Raw genomic sequence first — 26854 nt, forward strand, 5'->3', positions numbered from 1 at the left:
AATATTTTATCTAAATGAAGCCCAAATCATAGTAGGAACAGTTTTCAAACATTTCAAGTTAAGAAGCAAATCGACTTAAACCGGTATATCAGTGGCGACACGTAGCTAAAATTAATTGGAGTGCTGCTCCAGAAAATTTTCCTGGGTCTTTTCAAGGCCATGTTTAAAGTTTTCTGTAAAATAAAAGAACCGAAAAAAATGAATCAAATAAAATAGCTGGAAGCAGGATAATAATCTAATTCTACACTTAATCACATTCAAGAACATGGTACTGGTTTTTAAGCACATTGTAGTTAAAAACTGTATTCGGTTTAACCGAATAAATAATAAAATATAAATACAGATAATATTTTTATAGTATTATTAGATAACATTATAAAAATGTCCGCTTAAAAACACCAATGATGTTTTTTTTTTTTAATGATGCTTAATGATGTCTTCCAATGATGCTTGATTAAAACTTTTATTTGCACAGAAACAAAATACATAATTATTTTTTATTAATTACCTTCTTTTTCGCCCTTCCAGCGTATTTTTGGACAGATTTGGCAATCAAAGAGTCCTTGCTTTCCGCCAACTTCTGATCGCTACTGAAAAAACAACTAAACCGCTTTCATATTCCTTCTACCGACTAAACTAGAAAAGGGAATGAACAAGGAATATTCCATACACATGCGGAGTAAAAAAAAAAACTACCTTCCACGAGCACACCAGGGTTGGCACTGCGGAAACGACAGTGTTCTTTCTCCCTCGCAGCCTCGCGTGCAGCTTCCTGTGCGCATGCGCACAAATACCACACCGCTAGAACTGTGCAGCGCACAGTTACATACAAAGATTTTTGTATCTTTTTCATAAATTGGAGGATTGTACAAGTATAAATAAAAAAGGATTCATATTAAATATTAAAGATAATATCAAGTGGAAATAGGAGGTGCTGTAGTTTCACAGTGCCTATACGCGCAAGCCGCCACTGCTTATACGTATCTTTAATTTAGGGGGTACAATAAACCTACTAACAGGAGCAGTGTACGATTTTTGCCACGCTTCTATTATTCCGTTTTTCCGCTGCTTCCTGAAGCTGGATGCTCATTAATGCATCACACACCATCGCTTCTCGGCCTCTTGGCTAAGATCAAAGTGTAATATCTGTTCTTATCAACTAAATATCGTTCCGTATTTTGTATTACCATACCTTACGTACCTGCTTGCTAATTTATCATTGTAAAAACGCTTATGTTCCCCAAACATCAATTGGGGAACATCTTAATAAAATAAGAAATTACATCGGTCAGACGCTCCGACCTAAAGACCGAAATTATCATTACCGTTTGTACATAAAGTAAAATTCTATTAACTATCAAAATTCATTTTATCAGTACAAATGTTTTCTCCTTACGATGCAGAAGCTCTGTCACAACGAGTGTTAAATTGAAAAAAAAAAACTTGATCACATTCCTTCCATCTACAGGCATAACAACTTCCTAAATGAATATGTGAGATTCTGCTGGATCCTCACCTATTTTGGAATTTCAAGCAATGAGCGTGCTCATAATACGGCAAAAAAGGCTTGTTTGTTTCCAGCCTCTCTTCACTAATCGTGTTGTTTCTGATGATGATCTTATCTGTTTTCCGAAGAGGGTGATCCGTGATGAGTGGAAAACTGAATGAAATGCTGCCATCAGTAATAAATTTCGTCAATAAATTAGTAATAAATTTCGTTAATAATACTGTATTACCGTGTAGCTTCTCTTGCAGGAATGAATAACCGTCGAGAGGTGGTTATATTATTTGCCGTTTGCGAATAGGGCACACTAGGCTCACGACTCAGACCGATACACCCGTTTGTAAATGCAACTGCAACTGCATTCGCTGTAACTTCCAACTTACTGTATACCACATCCTTGTGGATTGTGTCTGTTATGCGACACTGCGTAGTTTAAAGTAGGGACTAACTTCCGAAATATGTTGGGAAATAATTAGACTGTGTTGTCGAATGTTTTACGATTTTTTAGGGCCGTCCGTTTATATTAAAATATTTGAGTTTTTTGTAATATGTTTCAGCTATTTATGCCATTTGGCGTATAGCAGATGGTAAATTTATTGTTTGTATGTCATATTTCACCGGTTTTATTTCGCGTTTAGCTTAAGTCATAGGCGTTTTACACCAGAGCAGCTGTATGATATTAATAAAGCCTTAAATATAATTAGCCCAACATTTTGACACGTACTTGTCTGTTCAAATTCCCTGAGTGCCTTACAGGCGATGTGTGTGACATGTAATCCAGGCACCCTTTCTTTTTCCTGTTTAGCCTCCGGTAACTACCGTTTTAGATAATACTTCAGAGGATGAATGAGGATGATATGTATGAGTGTGAAGAAGTGTAGTCTTGTACATTCTCAGTTCGACCATACCTGAGATGTGTGGTTAATTGAAAACCCAACCACCAAAGAACACCGGTATCCACGATCTAGTATTCAAGTCCGTGTAAAAATAGCTGGCTTTACTAGGACTTGAACGCTGGAACTCTCGACTTCCAAATCAGCTGATTTGGGAAGACGCGTTCACCACTAGACCAACCCGGTGGGTTAATCCAGGTACCCTGTCGTCTGTTATCTCAGAAATGACTCAGAGTGACACAGCTGTGAGCTACTAATGTGCGCATTGGTAGTGCGGCAAAAGAGGCCAGAAAAAAAATCGTAAGAAGTCAGTGCGCCCAAAAAACAATCTTCAAGAAGTAAATCATATTTAATATGATTTTATTTTATTTTAGGGTGTAGTTTGCGAAATCGTTTATTATGTGTAAATTATATAGTTCGATAAGTAGTTTTATTGTAATTGTTTTAAATTTCTGATTAATTAGTCTTAAAAGTGAAAAAAATAACTACACATCTAGATTTGCCTACATCTTGAAAACCATTATTCTTTTAAGAACTTATAATATTAAGATATAATAATGTGCAAATTTGGTCATTTAAAAAAAATGGGAGCGTACTGAATTCTGCTTAAGGTTAATTACATTCATTTTCCTTTAGATTATAAGTTTTGTTTTACATGTAATGAATATACACATATAAACTGTCAAACAACCAGAATGTGTATGAAAAATGTTTTGTAACGTGAACGACGTTATCTTAATTGTTTAATCAGAGATAATATTATTTTAACCGATAGAATAATGTATATTTTATTGTCTCTTGATAGAAGCATTCTTTTGTTGTAAAATTTTTATAAAAAGATTTGTTGTAAAATTTCATCGCCTTAATTCTTGAATCTAGAAATTTTTTTACTGATTCGCCCATACAGAATTCCACTTTCCCGAAAATAGCATGTCTACTCCGCTTATGATTTTTTAGAAGCCATATATATATATAGGCTTACATGATGGAAAATCATCAACAGAAAAAATAGTTTCTCGTTACCTTCTTCACTGACCTAACTAATTATTAGTTCGGCGTGCTAAGCCCACTAACAGTGAAATTCGAGTAATATTCAGCCTAGTATGAGATAAATTCACTCCGTTTATCAAAACAGAGATCTTTATATTAACCTATAATGAATATTATTACTCTTGGAAAAAGAGACGCTTACCTTTATCGCTTTACTTCAGATACTTTACGTGCGACAAAACAAACGGGAAGATCTGTAAACAACCCTTATCTGTGGAAACTACGCTTTAATATATAAATTTACCAGATATTTACAGTTAACCAAATAGAACAGGAAAAATTAAATACCTTAATTTCTTGTATGTAAATTGAAAAAAGTGGATAATATTCAAACATAAAATGAAGCTAATTAAATAATATTACTAATTTGTTTGTAATATTTTTCTTTTTTTCTTCTTTACTGTATTAGTAAATTAAAATATACCTCCCATTAAACGTTTTCTTTTCCATTTCGTACGATTAATTTAGTCATGAAATACATGTTGTTTAACGTTATAAATGTTTTTGATTTTTTTTTTTCCATCGATTAATATAAATCAAAAAATAATTTTAAATTAGTAGAAACATTTTTAAGTGTGACTCTGATCATATTAAATGTAGAAAATTAGACGATAAATGCAAAAAGTAAACTACAAGCCATCGATCTGGAGTTTCGTAACAGCAAACCTGTTTTTATATATCTCGATATTTCGATCACCTTTCCCTCCATGAACTTCTCGTTTGCTTGCCGTCACTTTTTTAATTGTGCAGTAGTTCATCGAAACGTATTACTTGATAATACAACTATTCGAAACATATTTTCGATAAAATCGTATAGTAGTTTTGCCAAACGTATTATTACTAAGCCGGTGTGTAACGGTTTTTTTATTTAAGTAGATTAACAATAAGTATAAATCATCTGATTTATACTCAATGCAAATTTGTGTCTATCATTTTTTACTTCCTTGTTCGAAGTAAAAGAAGTATTGTGATCGCGAAAAATTTCGGTTTTCAGATTTCAATGGAAATATCCATTTTGACCATCCCTAAATCCTTTTTAACTAGTTTCAGCGTGACGTCTGTATGTACGTATGTGCTTTGTATCTCGCATAACTCAAAAACGATTTGCCATAGGATGTTGAAATTTTTGATTTAGCACTGTTGTAACATCTGATTGTGCACCTCCATTTTTGATTGCAATCGAAAGTAAAATTAAAATTTTAATTAATGAAATGTTTTGATCTTAATGGTAAGGTACATCGGTTCGAATCGGACTTCTTTTGTATTTTTTGTTTTTATTTTTTTTTTATGTATGCTTTTCAACTTTTCCTTTTTTTAATTTAAATATATTGATTTAATAAAAAAATTTACAATGAAAATAATTATTAGTGAAATAAAATTTTATTTACTTTTAAAAATGTGTAGATGTAATTTAATAGGCATTACATTTGTGTATATGTAATAGATTTGGTGAAACATCTGAGTATAATATTAATTGAAAATTATAATTTTGAATCGGATTATTTGGATTCTTAGCAAATTCTTATAAAACTTGTATATTTATTTTTTTTAAAATCATTTTATTTAATTATTTGACAGAAAAATAAAACACATTTTTGAATTGTATTCAACTTAAAGTGACTGTTGAAAATTTTTTTTCATTTGTTCGTAATATGCACAAGATTTCTGGTGTATCGTATAAATATAAGTTAATAATTAAACTATTATCAGTTAATTAAACTATTATAAGTTAACTATTAAACTATTATCGTGTAGTGAACTCCTGTGTACTGGTTACAAATATTAATTTTGACCTTACGGTGTAGAATAATCAGCTTTTATTATTACATTATTTGGTAAACAATTTATTTAAAGAGTAACCTAATATTTCAGGTAAGATTGTTGAATTAATAATTGTACAATGTTAAAAAAAAACTAATATCTTGGCAGTTGTGTAACTGTCTACTTTTATTAAAGAATTGGAGGATCGTATCTTTCAGATGAAATAATTTTAAATGAATTGCAGCAAAAATATGTAAATGTAATTTAATAGACGTACAAGGAAGTCGCGTGATGTCCACATCAGATTTTTAAAATTAATTATTAAAAAATGTTTTTTCTTTTAATTTTAATAGCTCCTTTTTTTACTTGTTTCATCTCCATTTTAATTAAATAATCTCTGTTCAATTTTTTTTTTCTCTACGGGAATTGGTCTTATCGTCTTCTTTGCCGATCCTAATAAGTAGTTTCATATTATCCGTTTGCCGATTTCCATTCAATCGAAATGCAGATACCACACAAGTAATCACTTCTTACCACAGAGACTGGCTACATAGTGATTATCATTACTCTTGAAAAAAAATATAATTGTATTTTGCAATTCAAAGATTGCTCTACGTGTGGCTTAGCCGTAAGAAATACGTTATAAAAAGTGTAAAGTAGCACAAATCGTTACTCTTAATAAATAAATAAATGTAATGACGATTACAAGCTTTGATATTGATTAAAACACTTTTGGAAGAATTTAAAATTAATGAATTCTATGAAACATTTAGTAACAGTCTTATTTTCATTTTGGTTGACAAAAGTTTATTTATCGTGTATTATGCTGTTAGATTCTTTGGGTAATTTAATTTTACGTTCAAAGATAAGATATGTTGGGTTGAAAAAATTCTTTTACCGATACACCTGATACATCTGCATGTACGCCAGTTTTATTTTATTTTATGAATAGTTAGAATAAGTAGGAGTATCTTTAGTGCTATTTTTTTTCTTCTCTTTTTTATAATAATAACTTGCTGAGGTTATGCATTATTTAAAGGAAATAATATTTATTCTCATACTGTAAATAATGGGGGGGAAACTTTTCAATCAGCTTCATTACGGCTGTGTTTTTCACATATTTCCTTGCATTATTTTCAAGGTTGTTTTAGAGAATGCATTCAGAAAATTAAATTCATAATCGATGCTCTCTTTTGTTACGTGAACTTTATTTTTTTCCGTGGTAGAATTACCACGGGTTTTTTTTTATATATATTCGTATTCAGTTAAGCGATTCCCATATTACGTATTTTACGTAAACATAGATTTTAATGAAGGTCAGAAATAGTAATAATTATATTTATCGGTATTCATTTATTAGATATTGCTTTTAGTTATTAAAAATCTGAGTAACATAATTTTATTCAATATTATAATTCTACAAATAATAGATTATGTATGTAGGTTGCTTATATGTTTTCTTTACGGTATAAGGAAGTACGTATTTATTTAACCTTATAAAATAAGTAATATTATTTATAATATTACTTATTAGTTTTTCCTTTTTGTTGTATATTTATCATTGATATCTTATAAAAATGACGGTAAGCGAATTTTCTTCCTTAATGATTGGGCCTATTAACGTTTATGTGTTTCTTTATTTTATAATGAATTTTATTGAATACAATGCGATTCAAGGTGTTGTGATTTCCTTAAACTTAAATTTCACTATCAGCTCTTTAAAATTATCTGAAAATTGATTTATTTCTTATGTGGAGCTGTTTTTATTATTTTATAATTTAAACCTTAGCGCTGTCGATGACTACCTTCAACTTTTGATTGTTTCTTAAGTTAAAAATGTAAATATTAAGGCTATATATATTTAAAATTGGTTTAAATGTATTTTATAATAATGTTCCTGTTTCGTCATATAGTATAAAATAAAATGTATTTATTTTTCCGGCTAATTTATTATGGAATACTATAATTGAACTATTTTTTCTTTGGTATAATTGCAAAAAACTATAGTTAGGAAAGGTATTATTACACGAAAACATTTAGGATATGTGATATATTTTTTGTCGGACCATTTTTATTGTAAACTTACAGAGCATTGAATAGATAGTTTTATTCCGCAATTCCTTTTTAATAAAATTTTTCGTTAACTTTTAAGTTTTTGATATTAAAAAGTTAAAACTTTATCAGTGGATTATTGTTGGTTATCAATAAACTGATTGTTAGTTTATTTAGGGCTTTCCCTTTACATGATAGGGGCATATATATTTTTCAAAATGAAAAAAATTGCTTGGTTTAGTGTACACAAAAATTGTTTTGGTGTAATTGTTAGTACAGTTAGAGAAGTATTTAAATTATTTTGCTTTTTTTTTAGATAAAAGCGTTATTTGGGCATTACTAATTGCCTTAATTATCTTTTGTCTGTAATGTTCTACTGGATCGATTTTAAAGAGTCGATTTTTCAACAGAAACGTTTTGTTTTTATATTGAAATAATAATGAAATTTTCGTTATTCTGTTGATATATTCTTATATTAGTTCATTTTTCGATTGTTTCTATTTTAAATTTACGATTACAAATACGTCCTTGTTTGTTGACGTAAGTTTATCTTTTATATTCATGAAATAAAACATAAACATTTTGGTAGTTCTCCATTAAAATTACAAACAGAATGGTAAAATAGAAATTTATAATATTTTTGAGCTTTCTCGATCTTTCATAGCTTACATAGAGCTTAACTCATCTCCCTACCAATAATAAAATTTGAATTTAAAAGTTCACCTGTCTTTAGGTATCTTAATAAGTAAATCGTTGCTAAAAATCATCTCAAATAATATTATTTTGGACCAATTGAACAAAAAATTGACATAAAAATTTGTCTCTCTACCTACCTCTGTGAAATATATTGTAAACAATAACCACAGTGGTAATATAAGAAAAAGAGGAAAGAGTTGATACGAAAAATAAAAAAAATTATGGAACCCCCTTTTTAAAGGGCAGGAGGATTATTACTCCCCCTTTTCTGTGATAATCGATCTCGTCTAAAGAAAGATAATTATTTTTTTAATTTCTTGCAGATGTGTTACAAGGGTAAAACTGACGAAAAATTGAAACAATTTTTTTTTGTATTGTGTTTCACCTCCTAAATATTTGATAAGTTGAGAAATATTTTCATGATTATTGTAATATATATATATGTGTGTGTGTATAAAAAAAAAATTTTTTAATCCAAATTTATGAAGAGGAGATGGGCTTTTGGAAATATTTGGCTAATTTTTCAATTATATGTTTGGTTATATTATTTTTTTATAGTTGATAAAACACGTACAATTTTTATGATATTAACCCATTATATTAGTATCTTTACGATATTTGCCACTTATCCGATCTTTTCAAAATGTTAATACAGTTAATGCCCAGTGTTCCGTTCCACGTCGAGCCGTCCGGTGCTGCGATCTTAGTGGGTTCTAGCGCTCACTGGAGAGTTCCGCTCGTACTACCATTCGGCACTCGAATCTGATCCAAGGCGATCACGTTATACTCTAGCCCGGATGGACTCCATTCTTTGTTCGGATGAACGTTAGCTTTAATGTTTTATTTAATTTTATGTTTTTATCTTTATATGTCCGAATATAAATTTGAATGCAGATAAACATGTCGTGCCGTGGCACGACATGTTTATCTGCTTATCTGCATGCCATGTCGTGGCAGTGAAAGAGATATTGGGTTTGACTAAGTTACAAGAGTTGATTAATTTTCTATATTCTCTTCATGCAGCTAGAAAAGATAAGTTATACGTTAGTTTACAAATCATTTCATTAACTGGCAAGACGACAATTCATTAAACCATTATTCAACAAGCAATAAGGCGTTGTCTTAATTCATTACCTATGAACATACAGTCCAACCTCGCTCTAAAATCTACCACCTAGTAATGGATATATTATACGAGTTTTCAGGTTGTAGGATAAGTAGTTTCTTAGAATTAAAGCTAAACAGAATATAATACATTCTTGTACAAAACATTTTGTAACGCAAGATTATTCTCGGATTCGAAGGTCTTGAAAACGTTGAAAAACGTTTAAATCCAAGGTGGGACACCATTTTAGTGATAATAATACTGCGATAATAACTTTAGCGATAGTAATGTTAGGGTAGGGTTTCAGACTCCTGAAATATCTGGACAAAACATATTTAAGCCGTAATACCGACATGACATTCAATTTTAACTCAAACCAATTTTGGATTGTGGATTGAGATTCATTGGGATACGTGCGAAGCTGATCAACGACGATTTCGCTAGGCATCGTTTATAGTTGAGATATGGACAGTTCGTTCTTTCATTTGGCAAATGTGAGTCGGTTATTATCCCCTGACAATGGTGAATAACGTCGTCTTTTTAATGGAAAGCATGAAAATTACATTTGCCGTTGGGATCGTCACTAACGAATCTGGCTGTTTGTTTGAGCAAAATCTGTTAATTACGAGTTAGTCGAGGCTTTAGAGATCGAAGGAAATGTACATAAAGTCAAAAAAATAATTATATGTTACAAACTTCAGTTGTTTTTACGTATTCCACTCGGTAGATAAACCCAAATACTTTCTTGTGATTATACTTAATGAGGTATACAAACGAGATACTGTTCAGTGTTGAGGTTGCTTTTATACAACTTACGATGTAGTATTATATGAGTTAATGAATAGCTGATAAAATAATCTTTTTTGTACGCTAACGTAACAGTTCTAAGTGAAAATACCTACACTTTCTCACACAGTAAAGTTCGCTAATACTCACTTTCCTTATTTTTTTTTTTTTTGTAAATATTTATCACAAATTGTTATACTTATTCACAAAAGTAAGTGAAGTTACTGTGAAGTAACTATCGATATATTTTTATTCTGTATTCTGCATCGAGTTGTTGGGTATTACATTCCACAGACGATTTCCAAAGGCCAATAGTAGATATGTTCACCGAGGTCGCCTGACTTCCCTCCCTCCTTTATACTTTGTCTTGGGATTATGTCAAACTGTTTACAATGTTCAACGCATCAAAGCAACAATCACGAAGACTGTATTGAGCCAGTCACACTCCTGATGTGCTTCATCCGGAGCGATAAGAATTAGAATTAGAATGTTTTAGATGTCTGGAAGGCAATCCCTTTTTTCGGTTTAGTCTCCAGAGCCACCGTAAGGTATTACTTCAGAGGATGAAATTTATGAAGTAAATAGTGTAGTTGTCTTGTACAGTCTCAGGTCGACCGTTCCTGTGGTGTGTGGTTAATTGAAACCGACCACCAAGGAACACCGATATCACGATCTAGTATTCAAATTCGTATAAAAGTAACTGCCTTTACTAGGATTTGAACCTTAGAACTCTCGACTTCGAAAATCAGCTGATTTGCGATGACGATTTAACTGCTAGACCAGCCCGGTGGGCTTTGTTTGCAGGGCAACAGACCTGTCCTAAGGATCTTCAAAAGAGAAACCTTGAGTTACATTCTTTCATATAGCATTTGTTTGAAATTTCAATACGAGGGCCGCCTTTTAAGTTATAACAAAAACAATAAAAGAAAAAATATTTTTTGGTTCCATCCTTTTATTGTTTCTCAAAATATTCGCCTTCAAGAACAATTTTGCATGCGTTCGAACCGATTCTCGAAACCTTTTTTCTACATTGAAGTTGGTATTTCAAAACTTTGTTCTGGGAGGATTCAACAGCTTCTTGAGGTGATGAAAATCGCTGACCACGCATTTTTTGTTTGACGTTCGGGAATAAAAAGAAGTCTTAGAGGCGATAAATTAGATGAATACGGGCAGTGAGACATTAATTCAATGCTTTTCATCGTGAAAACGGCATTGTCATGAAGAATGTTATGCGACGTTTTCGGTTGTTTTTCCCGATTTCATTGATGAGCATTCAGCATTAACTGTTTTTCGATCCTCTAAACAAACGGTTGCTACATGTGCGGTGTAACCGAAGAAACAAGCGATCATTTTCTTGGAAGTGCTTCGCGAACGAACCACTTTTGTTGGATTCAGTTCATCTTGGAACATTCAAACATTTGATTGTCTCTTAGTTTCCGGCTCGTACGAATAAATCAAAGTTTCGTCTTCTGTTACGATGTTGTATACGGATTTTGCATTTCCTGGTTCGAACGTTTTGAGCATTTCTTTACACCGATTGACACGAGGTATTTTGGAGATTTGGCCAAATTATGCAGAATTCATCGGGAACAGATCTTTTACGTAGCTAAATGTTCGTGCAAAATCGAATGTACTGTAGTATTCGATATGCCTAAGGATGCTTGTATTTCGTGGTAAATCGCATACCGATCCTCTTCGATCATGTTGCGCACAGCATCGATGTTTTTTGAAACATCAGTCGATTTTGGTCGACCTTCACAAAATTCATCGCTGACGAAAGCACCACAATCACGAAATTCCGCAAACCTTTTGTAAATAGTGTTTTCTAATGGTGAATCATTACCATCAAAGTTAAAAGAAGCGATTCGAGGCATTGTTGTTGAGTTAGGTCCTTACTAAAATCGTAAAAAATCATCCAACGAAAATCTTCACGTGAAATTTCAATTTTTTCACAAAACTGCTTTATTTTTTTATTTTTTAACGCTCACTGTAAACAAACTACTCAGCCGATTTCTAAGCTGCCACTGTTGTAACAATAAACATGAAGATTTTACAACAGTAGTAATGCCACATCTCGATAGCGCCACCTAGAAAAAAATTGGAATTTAGGAATTGAAAAAGTTTTACGATATAAGTAGCCTGAAAATTAAATACAATTTGCATATTTCATTACTTTCCATAATTTAAAACGTCTCACAATGATTTTGTACGTGTTAATTTTAGTTTTAATTTTTTTTATAATTATTTTTCTTTATCCTTAAGTAAGGTTATACGATAAATACCTTGTACAATTTTTCATTTAACTTCTGTGAATTAAACGTTACGATATGTGAAATGAAATACTCGAGTATTATTTACAAGGTAGTATTTACAAAAGATGAATAATATGGTCATGGCCTACCAACTCACCCGTATATATTAGAAAACCATGTGTACTGTTACATTACATTTTGCATTGTGTATAATGTTTTCTAAATGTGTGATGTGCGCGCGCGCGTGCGTAAAGTAATTAATAGAATCCATTTAACTCTTCTTCATTTTAAAGAAGTTCTCACAATTGTAAAACTGGCGGGAAACCGTAGTGTGAAAGTACGATAAGTTTTATATGCTGATTTTTTTTGTTTTCTTACTAAGTTAAATTCATAGAAAATATATTGCACGTTTGGCATTTCTGTTACGTATATTTCCCATAAAAATGTTGTAATGAATGCGTTTTAATGTATAATTATTATTAATTTATCTCCTATTTCTTTTTTTTAACGTTTTATGTTATGTGATTTTTCACACGTAGTCTATTGTGTTAGTTAATGATAAGTTACTATTATAATTATTCCATTTCTATTATTAAATAATAAGCTAAAAATAATAAAACGGGTTTGATTATTTTATTTACATCTACAAATAAAAATGTAATTATGTTCCTTGATTTTCATTCTATTCAACTCATTTTAAAACATTTTTATTGAAAATAAAATGTTATTTATCAGTTATTTATTTTTATCAGATCTATTCTTCGATTTAAATCATTGATTTTTTTTCTTACTATCCGTAGAGATATTTTTATCGAATAAGATTTTAAAAGCTTGAAAATATAAAATCGTTTTATTATTTTTGTTTTTAATTTAGTATTTACAGATCCCTAATTTATAAAAATTTATCTTTTGTATAAGAAAAAAGCCCTTTCGGCACGCCCGGAAGGTAGATTTCATCGGTGCTAAGCAGGGGATAAAAAATTTACTCAGTACGACAATGGTTGCATGTGAAAATAAGTTGACATGTTTAGCATACGACAAGCCCCATCTTATTACAATTTTAGCAACATTTTGGTGTCATCCCTTGCCGTAACGGTTGATAATATCACAAATTGTTTCATTGTTTTAGGTAATGTTTAAAGGACTATCGACCACTTTAAATCGATTCGATACTGTGCCTATTAAAGGAGGTATGATTTTTTAGTCTTCGAAACACCATTTTTTCCACCCCCTGGGCCGATGGCTGGTGATATCAAAAACTTTACTTAGATAGTAAAGTATAAAGAATAGTAGGAACTTTAAACAAATTTTATATTTTACTTAATAATAAAGTTATAGAAATATTTTGTTTTTTCGAAAAAGCTCCCCCATTTCCACCCCCATGGTCCGATTTCACCCATTAACGAACTCGACCGAGATTTTTGGTCGTAATATTTTATGTATCAATTAAAGGATTGGCGCAAAATTACGGAAGTTTGTGTCCGTAAGTATGAAATATATGTGTGTGTGTGTGTGTGTGTGTGTGTGTGTGTGTGTGTGTGTGTGTGTGTGTGTGTGTGTGTTGTGTAAACTTTTAATTTGACGATGGTTTTGGGGTGTACGGATGTGAAATGCGAAGCTATGTCGAAATTTTCCGGAAGTCGAATCATGGTAGTTACCGTTTAGTCTGTTAACCTTTAAATATTCTTTATTTTACATAAAAATTCTTTATTTCGTTGTAATAACTTTTAAAAATTTTTAACTGCGTGCTAGTAAAAAAATCATATTTATTACTTCTAATTGCCGTGTTAAAATTTTATTGACCTTTAAATTGTGCGTAACTCAAGAACGACTCAACAAATTTATCGCATGGATCGCTTCAGGTGCACTATTACAGCATATCTAAATTTCAGTGAAATTGACGTAGTAATCTATATATATATATATAATATATATATATATAAGTTCATTTTCAACACACACACACACACTCCCACCATGCGACTGAAAATAATACCCTTACTTTTCTTTGGAAAGTCGGGGAAAAAAAGATTAATATTTATTGTAATTCTGAATAGAGTAAATTTAAATATGTTGTATGTGAAATTAATATACCCTCTAAAGTAAATTGTATTAGGGGAATATAATAATGTATATTATTTATTATGTGTAATATTACTAATATTTTTTTTTTCTGTTATTAGCGATTTACATAGTAGCAGATTATTAAAATTGCACAAAGTAATTGTTGTCTTTAATATTCTACTTTTTAATTTATCTGTGATACATGTTTTCAGTTTGTTATTTATCTAATTATGACAGCTCAATAAAAAATAAAATATAATTAATAGGAATAAAGTAACACATGAAAATGTAAAATATTTTTATGAAGCAAATTCGCTGTTCATTTCAGTGAGCCAAGATGTATGTCAACTCTTTCGATTCCATACGTTTTTTTTTATTTAATCCGATAGAATATTGTATAATTTTTGGCGGAAGTTATATAAACCTAGAACGTAGTTGAAGTCTTGTTTTAAATGGTGTTTTTATCATCCTGACACTACTCAAAACCAGAGTGATGTAATAAACTAGGTCTTAAATTGTTTATAGAAGTCTTGGTTACTTTATTTATGTTTGTACGATCGTTCTGTTAGTATCGGTACATAATATTTTTACTGGTCTTCATCCTAGTCATTTAACACATACTGATCTTTTATTTTCACCTACAATGTTAAAGGGAGGAGGTGGTTTCTACTATGCCCGCCTTTATTCTTCAGTAACATTTATTTAAGAAGGATATATATAATTTTATATTGTTTATTATGTTTTACTGATTTTATTGTGGATATTTTATTACAGTTACATAATGTATAGTAGCACTTCATTGTTACCTTTGTATTTAAGCTTGTCATCTTAGAGACTTGAATCTCCTGAGAGATTTTGGGTAGGAAACTGTCCGTTAGCGAGGGTCCTTGAAACACTGTTCTGCTATTCTAATAATAATAATAATACTATTCTGAGAAAAAAAATAATTATATTACAATAATCTCGTTCTTAGAAGTAATAAGAAGGAAAGGAGAAATTTGTATCAGTCATAAATAAAATGGATTACCTATAACTGATATTAAAAATCTCATATAAACCATAAAAAACTATAGCCGATTGTTCAATAGTTTGGCTGTTATTCAGGGTGTTCAGCTTAAAAGAGTCCCTATTATACTAAATGCATATTTTTGTTAGAATGCAAAGATATGAGATGGGTAAAAATAATGTGGAAGATGTTGGTACGACTGGAGCTGGAGTGGCCTGCACATTGGAGTATTGTCAGTCTGTGTCGAACACTGGCTTTTGAACAAGGTTATTCATAATCGCGTGTTGTTATTTGTTAAAATGCGGTTAACTAATGAAGAACGTGTACTCGTGATTAAAACTTATTTAGAGACTAATCTCATGTTGTGTGTTGACAAAAGTACCGAGAAATTTGAAAAGAAAGCAACGGTGAAAAGTGTTTTTCAGAAGTTAGTTAAAAACTTTCGTGAAATAGGTTCGGTATTAGACCAGAAACGTGCCCGACACGGATCGATTTTGCCGACATAGTTCATATTGAACATTTAAGGGGGCAGTTACAAGATCTCATAAAGTTTTGTGAAGACTAAGCCGGGAAAATAACATTTCACTAGGTTTAGTCCACGCTGCAGTGAGGAGAATGATGAAATGTTATTCGTATCGAATTGAGGTTTTCTATGAGCTAACTAATACCGATTATGCTAAAAGGGTTCATTACTGTCTACGGTTGAAGAATTTCATTTTAGATCAAATGTCTTTCGGAGATGAAACGTCGTTTCATCTTGGTGGTTATGTTAATAGTTACAAGAACTACCGAGCCTTGGTTACTGAAAACCCGCACATTTTCTTTCAGTCTCCACTATATCCACAAAAAATAGGCGTATGGTATGCTATTTCAAGATGACTACGAATAATAGGACCCTTGTTTTTTTTTAAAAACTGGATGCTGTTATCTACCAAGAATTTATTTTCCAACAGTTCATAACCTTACAGCAAGAGGATGAACGTGATTGTGGTTGTAACAGGACAGCGCCACTTATCATACAGTTCGCTCTACTATGGAGACTCTAAACCAAGTATTGGGGCCTCTTTTCAGTTGAAAACCTGTACTTATGATTTTGATATGATAATACAAAATTATTATTCCTCCTTAATTTTTCTAGGATTAAACATGTTAAAATGTTTGTAGTCATTATTTTGTATTACTACTTGACTTTACATATGTATTAGCAGTGTACTATACCTTGTAACATTATTCTTGTGAGAAGTAAAAATAAACAAAACGCATGTTTGTAGTATTAATAAAGTTCCTAAGAAGCTAGGGTAAGTTGATTTACCGTGACCATTCGTTATCGTAGCCGCCCTACTTAAAAAAACAAATAAATTAAGGCGTTCGCTGCAACGCCCTAATAGTAGCATAACGCTTGGGGATCCCTCAATAGTTTTCTTTCAATATATCTGTGCTGTTGACAAAGTAAGCATTTTTCTTCGGAGGCTGTTGTGACAGAGTAAGAAAGTATTGCTATCGATAAAAATTACTTAAAATGAACTTTTGTATAACTCGAACCTTTTGAAATCACTGGAATTAAGCAATATAATTCTGTATATACATGCATAAGTTATGTATTTTAAGGTGTGTTTTGATGGAATGATAATAATAGGATAGAAGCTAATATTATTCAGGCATTTTATTGCTGAAGCTTAATTAGTAGATAGGAAAAATTATATATATTTATATATATATATATATAAATTATGTCGCTTTGCTCACACTTCCCGTCTATCCTATGTCTAGTCTATGCTCCTTGGATCCCCTCTGTTCATTAAACTCATGCTTGTGAAAATAATAATGCCTGTTTAATTTATAAAAATTATCATTGTATTACAACTACTTCAGAGCAACATTTGGGTCAGTATAGGACCAAACTTTGAATGAGCTGAAGAATGAGGGTTTCAAAGTAGTCGGACTCCATTTTAAAAATGATAGTTATAGCTGGTTATGCCCGTCCTTCATACGGGCACATATGTATTTTGTCCGGTTCTTAGCGTTACCAGATAAACACCACTAGGAGGCAACCGTAATTCATTTATAATTTTTAAAACTTTTTTCTTTTATGTTTTTTAGTCAAATAACCGGAGGCAAGTGTATCCATTCGCGTCGCACGTACATTAACAATGGCTGCGGCTATGTTGATCGAGCCGCCGCGTCATACAGCCTAGCACCCTTTAAAAAATCTAAATTCAAAAAAGTCCGAAAATTATTTTTAAATGTTTATGTGAAAAGTATTTGCAAGCTCACATCTAGTGAATATCTCGTTTACTGTATTCGGAAATTGGAAAAATTTGCAATCATTGTTGAAAAAGTTTTTACCTTTTTTCACCCCTTTCAAGGTCGAATTTCAAAATATTTAGAAATCTGTTTTTATATATTCGTATGAAGATTATACACACCAAAAATCAAGTTATACCTTGAAATGATAAAATTTGACTGAAATTTTATCATTTCAATTTGACGACAAAAATTTTTTTTTTTTTAAATTAATGGAGTCCTTATCGAAGAATTTCTTCTACTGATTACAGATAATTGCATGCGTTACGTACACTGCTTTTACTTTGAAAGGAGAATTAATGTATTGTTTTACGTTGTCTGACCCGCACTTCGTTATCTATGTGACGCATACGAAGCAGCTATTGTTAGTTGGAGCAGCAATAGCAATTAAGTTCGATTTTTCTAAGTAATAATAATTACAGTTCCTTTGGCGAATAAAGTTAATATGTCACATGAAGGACTAATTATCACTTCCATTTTTGAGAGCTCTGGGATTCTGATATGAAATGTTAATCGGGTCGGTAAAGAAGACGACAGTAATTAATTATTTGAAAATACTAAATAAAATAGAAGTAAAATAAACAATATTTAGTCGATAAGAAGAGATAAAAAAGTAAGAACGAATAGAAATAAAATAAAAACGTTTCGATAAAGATTTGTTACGGTTATTGTCTTCTTGTAAAAGTGATACTTTCTATATGACCCTAATACATCAAATTAATATATACGTAATTGCAATAAACATCGAACGATAGATTCGATGACTTATTAAAATATTACAAAGTACATTTGTATCTCGTACGTTGATGTAACATTATTTTAATTTATTTAATTGAACTCAAATTATTTATTATCACAGCTATTCAACAATCATTTATTTAAATAAATTAACAACTAATATAATCCACCGTACCAGCACGTTGATACGTTCGCTATATCTTTCGGCTTACTTGGAAGCCATCATCATTAATGCGTTTAAGTCAAAGTTTAAAAATCATAGTTAAAATTTAAAAATAGTCATGACTGTTCTGGTCATACCGGTATACTAGTAGGACCGGGACTGTCGTGACTGTTTTTAAATTTTAACTATGATTTTTAAATTATGACTAACGCATTAATTTTAACTCCTGATGATGACTTCAAAGTAAGCCAAAGATCTAGAGAACGTATCAACGTGCTGGTTAGGTGGATTATATTAATCCATGTTTGAGAAATTAATAATTTATTTATTGCCAGCCTATATCTAATTCTTAACTGAAAGGCTATTTAAAATTAATACTATTTTTTTTCCATAAGACGCGCTTTATGATAAACCATACACCTAATGGTGTGTGTGTGTGTGTGTGTGTGTGTGTGTGTGTGTGTGTGTGTGTGTGTGTGTGTGTGTGTGTAGAGAGAGAGAGAGTGAGAGAGAAGAGAAGAGAAAGAGAGGTATTCTTTTCATTAAAATACAGATATTATTATTATTAATTTCTGTAATGTATGTAAATAACGAGTAGTGTAATTTGAAGGAAGTTATTCACGTTCAAATATTTATGATTATTGTTGCTTTGTACAGGTTTTTTGCTCCTTTTTTTTTTAATAAGTTCTTAGTCGCTTATAATGATGTTGTTTTTTAACTAACTTATTTGGTATTATTTATGTATGTAGTCACTATTTTTTTAAGGTCACCCACCGTCTTTGTGATATTACGCTCGTTTAATTTCGTTATATAAGAAGTTTGGTGGTCAATGTTGTGAAACTAAAGCTATTTTAAAATTAAAAGTCCAGAATGGATCTGAATATACCCTGTTTTGGTCAAGGACCAATTAGGTTGTAAAGTAAGGTCGCGAGAGCTGAGTGACAAGTATAGAAGTTGTAGTAGTCGTAACAGATGTAATAACCAGAGCGAATGTTTTATTAGTACTGTTAAGCTGTACGATTCTGCACGTAGCATGTACCTATCTCGCGTACTCGTTAACCTTGTCCCTTCCTTGCTGTTTTGTTTTAAGATTTGCTTTGCTTATTGTATATAGTATTATACCATATGATATTAGAAACGTCTGTAGTATTCCACTGTAGATGAACTATGTTGTGTAAAAACCCTCTTTACATTCTCTTTTATCAAAAATCATATAATCATTCGTTGTATAATTTATTTTATAATTACAGTTATTTGTTGTTATTAATTCGATTTTGCTTTTGTCAGCCGCAGTGACGTACATCGATTGTTAAGTATAAATTATTCCGGTATAGAAGTCCGCGCTAAATTATGTCCTTTCTATCAGTGATTATATTGATTTTTGCCATTTTTATGGAATTATATTTAAGAAATATAATTTTCCAATTTTTGATTATGCGGTTAAAATAAAATCTTATTTAGCAGTGTGCTTTTTATATAATATCCAGTTGTTTGTAATTTGTACCTGCTTGTTTACTAAGACCGTAAAATGAAAATAATTTTTTACATGTAATAAAACCGCCTTAAAAATCCGCGCATAAAATACTTTAAAACATGGGTAATGCGTTTTTAACATTCTTCTTTGAATTTTGTTTTTTAGAGCCAGTACAAAATTTTAAATATAACTTTAATGTGGAGGTAACTTCAATCAAGTCAAATCTAAAAAATTGAACATTTCTTAATTTCTTTTTTCATCAAACTATTTCAGTTAAATTTTAATAGTTTCAATTTTATTTTGAATAAAAATAAGCTGATTTCCATCAGCTCAGATTATTCTCCTGCCACTCAGGAAATCTTTGTGCGTACAGAATATATGTATTCAGTGCTGCAATATCTACTATCTTCAGGAAAAGTCTTAGTAGCCACCTGGTTCCTTTAACACAGCTGCATTCTCTAGTCATTCTGTCTCCATTATCTACGGCACCTTTAGTTTTGTTGTAACGGAATATTTTTTCAGGTTTGTATTCACTTTCTTCACCACTCACGTGCGTCTCATGATGCTTTGTAGAGAGTAAGATTACACACTTGCTCCTTTTTGGAACATAAGAAACTACACTCAAGTCATTTGTGAAACCAAACATTGAAGAAGGAACTTCTTTCCTCGGGCAAAAATTCCTTCGGAATTTCTTTCCTATTGGAACGCAGGGTACCAACCAGTGGAAAAGTTAAATAACGAAGATGAATGTGAGAAATATTTTGTAAAACCTTAATTTTTGACAAATAAGAAAAGACATTTCATGCCAAGCGGGGTAGTCTCACAGCCCTACCAATATATCCCGTCAATAATAACTATAAAAGCAAAATAAAAAAGATGGATGTCACGAGTGTGAATACAATTTCAATCGATTTAGGACAAATTCATGAAATCACAAGTAGTATCTCTTCAGATAAATTAATTATAGAGAAAAAATCAACCTGGAATCAGAGTACCCCGCTTTGTAATGCGAGGGCGTTAACTGCGACAATTCTTCAGTAGGGTTTAATTTCGGATGATACCACCGAAAGTACTGAATGTCCTTGTGCTTCTAAAATTTTATAATTGTGTATGAAAGCGGTTTTCATTTTTTTTTTTTTTTTTAATTTAATTAGGTCATACAACTCGGGAGTTTCAACATCGAATATGAAAATGGAATATTTTTCACTCTTGCATTAGCTTTTTTCGAGTTAGAATTTGGAGAGAAGATTTCTACTACATTTTGATAAGGGTCATTGTCAAGAACGATTACTGAATTATCTAGTAGGTTCGTAATGAGGTTTTCTTCGATCCATCTTCTGATATTTGAAAAATTCATACCGTCAAGGTAATCCCCCGACTTACGGTCCTAATTAAAAAGTAAAGAGTTTAATACAAAATCAGCTTCGCCACAAGCATTAACAATAATCAGTCGGTTTTCTTTCGAAATTGGTATATGATATCCCTTATTAATCCCATCTGATTACTTTACTCCCGCCTAATCTGCTTTTAAACAAAGACTTTTTTATATTAAATCACTTGTGAATTAATTATAAGCTGACAACACAAGTTATGTTGTGTGTTGTTGATTCCTTGAAGGCAACGTAAAGGTCCGCTTCATGTTTTCTTAGGATAGTTTGGTATTAGATACGCATTAGACTATTTCTAGGAATTAATTTCTGGTTATTTCATTTGAAGGTAAACTGATGTCGTGCCCGGTCACCTTCAAGCGTTTGATTACGGTACTTATCAAAACATATTATTTTTACATTTTAATATTTCATTTTCTCGATTTAATTCGTTAAAATTACTTTTAATTAAATGAGTTTATATCTGATTTGGATTAGTATTTAACCTTAAATATACCTATAACATAAGAAGTAATAATTTTTTTTTAATTTCCGTTTAAACCTTACATAACGTTTTTGATTGTTTTCTAAATTGAGGTAGTTTTTGCATAAATCAAGTTCACGAGTATCAAATCGTTGTCAGGGGTAAAGAGAGTAAATTGGAGTTGTTATATAGCAATTTTTCGTTGAAATATCCAAATTATTTTCATTTATTTTTATAACTTTTTATTTTTTTTAACAAAATTTTGATACTTTTGGTTATTATATTTCTTAAGAGGGAAAATAAGTATGTAAATTAAAAACGTTTGTAAGATCGTCCTGAGACTTAAAATAAATTATTCAATGTCATTTCTTAGAGCGATTTGGTTTTTAAGTTGTTTGTAAGTGCTGGGAAAGTTTAGTAACATCGAAAATTTATTTCATTCTTATTTTGCAAATTTGTGATAGGGAATGCACTATTTTAAGTATTCGTCACAAACTTAGATATATAATATAAATATATATATATATATATATATATATATATATATATATTACTAGTTTTATTATGAATCGGAAGTTTATTCTTGAATTGATTTCACATACACACACAAAATTGTTTTTTTATATTAAATTATATGAAACTTGCGGCCAATGTTTTTTATTTCCTTGTACGAAGTAAAGGAAGTATTGTGATAGCGAAAAATTTCGGTTTTCAGATTTCAACGGACATATCCATTTTGACCATCCCTTAATTCATTTTGACTAGTTTCGGCGTGACGTCTGTACGTACACGTACGTATCTCGCATAACTCAAAAACGATTAGCCGTAGGATGTTGACATTTTTGGATTTAGGACTGTTGTAACATCTAGTGTGCACCTCCCCTTTTGATTCCCATCGACTGGAACAAAAGTGTTCAAAAAAGCCCAAAATCCAAAAAATTTGGATTTTTTGTTAACTGCAGTAATAAGCTCACATTGTGAGCTTTTCAACGATATCATAAGTGGTACTTATTTTCATTGGTTCCGGAGTTATAGCCAAATAAAATTTTAATTAATGAAATATTTGGATGTTACAAGGGGAACGCACAACGGTTCAAATCCAATTTCATCTCCTTTTTTTATTAATTTAAATATATTGATTTATTAACCTCTGATTGTGAAAAAAAATTAAAGTAGTAAATTGAATAATAATAAAAAAAATGAAAAAATAATAAGTTATTATTGAAGTAAAATTTTATGTACTTTCCATTTTAAAAATATATGTATATATAATTTAATAGGCGTTACTAGGAAGTCAATTGGTGTCCACATCAGATTTTTTAAAACTGTTTTTTTTATTTTTTTTTGTTCAGATATTCCAAAATATTATTTGGGAAATGTAGTTTTGAAATCATTGTTGGTTTATGAGTTAAATTTTAAGTTCCATGCAAACAACGATGAAGTTGAGTAAGATCAACTGATAAAAAGTATGAGCTCGCGTAAAAAATTTTGTATAAAGAAATAACCATTACTAGTTTTCACAGTTGAAAAAAGTTATTATTTCGCGTTTGAGTTAGGCTTTTTGATATAGAGTAATCTTTTTTTTTATAAGGAAAGATAATTACTTAATTTTATTATTTTTTAAATTAATTTATTAATTAGAAAAATAATAAAATTAAGTTTTTTATTACTTTCTTTTTTTTAAATATAGATGCATTTGTATGATTTATACCTATATATTTTTTTCTTAATCATGTACCTTGAAGTTCGAAAACTTAGTTTAAAAAACAAGTCATATTTCACATCGAAGTAAAAGTAAGAAAGAGTTATTTTTGTTTTAACAGTTTCTATTGAGTACTGTTCGTTTTTAGTGCTAAAATTTTTGTTGATAACGAGATGAAAAAAGGATTGAAAGGAAAACTGCTGGAAATCTCGAAAAATTTGTTAAAAAAAGAGTGTAGTCGCTTCATGTAATAAGATAAGATACGTATATTGTATTTTACTTGTTACTTTTTTTCGCTTTTTAATTATTACTTTTGAATCGTACATAGCAATTTTTAAAAACTGATTAAAGGACTAAGATTAAGGGATTAAAACATTAAGTAAATTTCTCATTTTTTATAATAAAAATTATGAAACTTTGAAATTGTAGCACTGAATGAAAAATGACGAAACGTTTTGGACGTAACTTTTCGTAATTCCCACTGATCTTTTTAATTAAATGCAGTTTACTATATTATCCCATAAAAGCAATTTCTAATATTATAAGAAATCAGTTACTCCATTTTAATTCATTACAGATTTAAGAAATCAATTGCTCGTAAAATGACCTTTTCAAAACAAGGTTTTTCTTTCGTGTCCCTAGCAAGATAACTAATTTTATGGTAAAGTATTCGTGGCGAAAAATATAGTTGTACTCGTAGATACATGTAAAGATGGATATTCTCGTTCTTTCACGTTATTAGTTTTATGGTAATCATTTTTTTGATGTTGCTTAAATTTTAAAGAATAATATTACAAAATATATAATACGAGGGTTGTTTTTTAAGTAGGATCCGATTGGCTGCAGTTACGTAAATTTGAGCGGCCCGTCGATTGTGAAATACGGTCTGTTATTCGATTTTCGACCTCAAGGAATGTGTAAGCAGCGGACATTTATCGCCAGATATATGAAGTTTACGAGCCTAATTTAATGATTGACAAAATGTGTAAATGGGTAAGACTGTTCAAGGACGGGCGGGACAGTGTCTATGATAACAGTGATCGGGCCGACCTTCTGTAATCACAGACGATTTGGTGCGCAAATTTGACATAAAAATTCGTTAAGACCGCCGATTCAGGATTTCCACTTTTCACTGATATTCTCACAAGTTTCCAGAACACTGCTGTAAAAAATAGTTTCTGAAATCTTGCAGTTCAAAAAACTGTACCTGCGATGGGTTTTTAGGCTGCTTTGTGAAGAACACCAAAAAAGGCGAAAAGAACACTAAAAAAGTACTTTAACATTTTTGATCCGATACAACGAGGAAGAAATGATCTTTTTGACCGCGTTATTATAGCACGGGCGAGACACAGGTTTCTCTCATCACTCCTTCATCAAAGCGGCAGTCAATGTAATGGTGACACAACTTCTCCTGTCAAAGTGAAAGCCAAACAGACAATGTCAACACCCAAGATCGTGACAACTGTGCTTTGGGATAGACATGGTGTCCTGTTAGTCGATTTTATTTTAAAGGAACAACAATAGACTCAGCTGCGTACTGTGAGACGTGGAAGAACTTCCGCGTGCCATACAGAATAAGCGATATGGCCTACTATCTGGAGTTTTGTTGTTGCATGTCAATGCACGACCTCTTTCTGCTGCTCAAACTTATTGGATGGGAGCAAATGGACCAGCCACCGTACAGCCCGGACCTTGCACTGAACGATTATCACCTGTTTCGCTACCTGAAGGAGTTTCCTGGCGATCAACGGTTTTGACACCGATGAAGAAATGAAGAAGACAACGGTTGAAGATTGGTTGTCTTCACAGGCGACTGATTTGTATGACGTGAATATAAACAATTTTGTAAAACGCTATGATAAATGTTTAAACCAACAAGGTAATTACGTAGAAAAGTAGCATAAGCGTAAAAGAGTGAAATAAAAAAAAACGTTTTTAACAATATTTAAACTAGTTTTGTTAGAATTAAAAAACAGATCTTACGTAAAAGATAGCCCTCGTATATATAGATAAATGTGTAATTTTGAATGAGGTGAGCATAAAATAAAATATAAATGTTTCTTATTATTTTGTAATATCAGTTGAAATAAATTCATTCATTCATTCATTATTCGTTGTATTGTTATCATTATCTATCGTAATATTGCTCGTATATTACGTGATTTAGGTCACATGTGAATGTCTGCTTCATATTACGCTCCGTCGGGAAGTGTTAGGTGTCTCCCCCTCGCACGCGCGAGTTGCTTATAAAGAGGGACAATAACTAAATTAATGGGTGGTTTTCGTACGTCTGTTGAAATAAAACGTTGAACAGCTAGCCGCTAGTTTAATATTATATAATGCTAATGATTGTAGTCAATCGTTTTTCGCTTTTGAAATTGATTACCGTCTGTCACTAACTCTTTTGTGTAGCATGTAATTATTGATTTTCATTAGGTTTATCGTATGTAATGTTTTGTTTTGTTCTTTTGTTTGTACAGTGTCATGAAATAAATGGTCTTGTATCAGGCGATTTAAGTATTTTTACACGTGTGCATAACCTAAATTAATTGTATTTTCATTAAAAAAATTATTTTCATCCATAAAATTTACAGCGCAGCATTCACAATTTTGCTTATTTATAATCGATGCCTGACCCTTCTTTTTCCCGTTTAGCCTCCGGGAATTACCGTTCAGGTATTACTTCAGATGATGAATGAAGATAATGACAAGTGTAGTCTTGTACAGTCTCAGATCGACCATTCATGAGATGCTTGGTTAATTAAAACCCAACCACCAAAGACCACCGGTACTCACGTTCTAGTATTCAAATCCGTATAAAAGTAACTGTCTTTATTAGGACTTGAACGCTGGAACTCTTGACTTCCAAATCAGCTGATTTGGAAAGATGCGTTCACCACTAGACCAATCCGGTGGGTTATAGATGCCTGATCTGAACTTTTTAATGTGAAATTTTTAATGAATTTTAACTTTAATTTTAACTTTTTTTTTTTAATTTTAACTTTAACTTTTTAATGAATTTTTTTTTTTACTGATCGTGTTTATTAGAGAGAAATTGAGGCGGTGTCATTGACGGCGAGTGAAATTTCGCGCAACACTAGTATAAGGATAGGAAATTGCGATGTTAATATAACCTAACATCCTAACAAAATTTATTTTACTTTTAATTTTTTCACTTAGGATTTTTTGTTTTTATTATTTACCTTAAGTACTTTTTCTGCTTAAGTTCCGTAAGTACTTTTCCTTTTAAAGTAGCTTTTTCTGCTTTTTCAGAACGGGTTTTTATTAAAAATAATTAAAGCATTAAAAACTACAATGGTACTTGTTTACCACCTCAGTTGTTAAAAGAAATAAGAAATAAATCGTTTAAGAAGCAAAAAAAATGTTATTTTAACGAAATATATATATATTTGTGTGTTTACGCGCGCGCGTTTGTGTGTTAACCCTCTGCCT

The 26854-nt window shown here is 31.1% G+C and overlaps 1 protein-coding gene and 1 pseudogene across 1 annotated transcript in view; both read left to right on the plus strand.

The window, feature by feature from the left end:
• Window positions 1–26854, plus strand: part of LOC142322370 (E3 ubiquitin-protein ligase AMFR-like) — a 190122-nt gene that overhangs the window by 109853 nt on the left and 53415 nt on the right. The gene's annotated exons all lie outside the window — the stretch shown is intronic.
• LOC142322533 (U2 spliceosomal RNA) lies at window positions 1107–1264 on the plus strand (annotated as a pseudogene).

This window comes from Lycorma delicatula, chromosome 3 (genome assembly GCF_047948215.1).
Source record: "Lycorma delicatula isolate Av1 chromosome 3, ASM4794821v1, whole genome shotgun sequence".
Classification (NCBI taxonomy): domain Eukaryota; kingdom Metazoa; phylum Arthropoda; class Insecta; order Hemiptera; family Fulgoridae; genus Lycorma; species Lycorma delicatula.